This window comes from Pollicipes pollicipes, unplaced genomic scaffold, assembly GCF_011947565.3.
Source record: "Pollicipes pollicipes isolate AB1234 unplaced genomic scaffold, Ppol_2.1 Scaffold_4002;HRSCAF=4701_pilon_pilon_pilon, whole genome shotgun sequence".
Taxonomy (NCBI): Eukaryota; Metazoa; Arthropoda; class Thecostraca; order Pollicipedomorpha; family Pollicipedidae; genus Pollicipes; species Pollicipes pollicipes.
The window spans coordinates 1,755,589-1,756,638 of record NW_023596420.1 but is presented as its reverse complement, the minus strand read 5'-3'; positions in this window follow the sequence as shown (position 1 = coordinate 1,756,638).

The window sequence follows — 1,050 nt, the reverse complement described above, 5'->3', positions numbered from 1 at the left end:
GTGTTAAAAATCTAGTGCATATATACAGTACAGGCATTTCCCAGTCAGCAAACCATGACAACTATGGAAAACATCTGGTTAAAGCAGCCACGAGGGACCACTTCAAGAAATTTGGGGAAAAAGCACGAATATGGAATAAAATAAGCCAATTGCATGCCTTGTGGTATTATAATTTGTCTTATGACAAAACTCGATTGTTTAAAACGGAAAATGGCTAACTCTGGTCACCAATCATGTGTTGAAAGCAGGTAAGGTAAGCAATTACTTGGTCCACAGGAGACTTACTAGCTTCTTCCTGCTCCCCAAAACAAAAAGTAAGTACCTTTTGCATGGTCTGCTGGCAGACAGAGTCATCTCACTCACCCCCCCCCCCCCCCCCTCCCAAATATAAATATCAATCATGCCCACGAACGCACGAGATTAAAATGCGAAACAAATAAGAGGTGTGCATGATGAACATCTCCAGAGGGCAGAATTTCGCCATCAAACACTTCTGTATTAGCTGCGTCAGATCTGTCCCAAAGCTCTGTATGACAGCATCAGGATGGCCTTGCCAGGTAGCCTGGTGAGTTAGACACTCGAAAGGATTAGATTTATGATTATTAAGCACCGCCATGAACCAAGAAAACGGTTAAAGGAGGGTTTAACAGGGCAAAAATGGCGGTAAGAATAAGTTCCGTGCTTCAAATTGTCTCCTTCATTCCCTGTGAGTTGTTCACTCTTAGGTGCACATCAAACATGTTTGGGCGGATGGCGAATTAATCCAATTTATATATGAAATAACACAAGTTTGCAGTTGGAGAATCTTGCAGAGCAATTGGTCAACATTTTAAGCGACAAATGGTACCTCTAAAGACAATCCAAAAGAAAGGAAGAATAAAATGGTATCACACTCGTATGATAGCAAGAAAAATAAAAGGAGTTAAATAAATATAAAGACTGATACTTCTGTGGCAAAATTTTGAAATCAGCTGAGTTGACTTAAAATCTGTTAAAATAAGTGCTCAAATGGTGATATTCATCTTGTAAATTTAATTTGGAAGACATTTC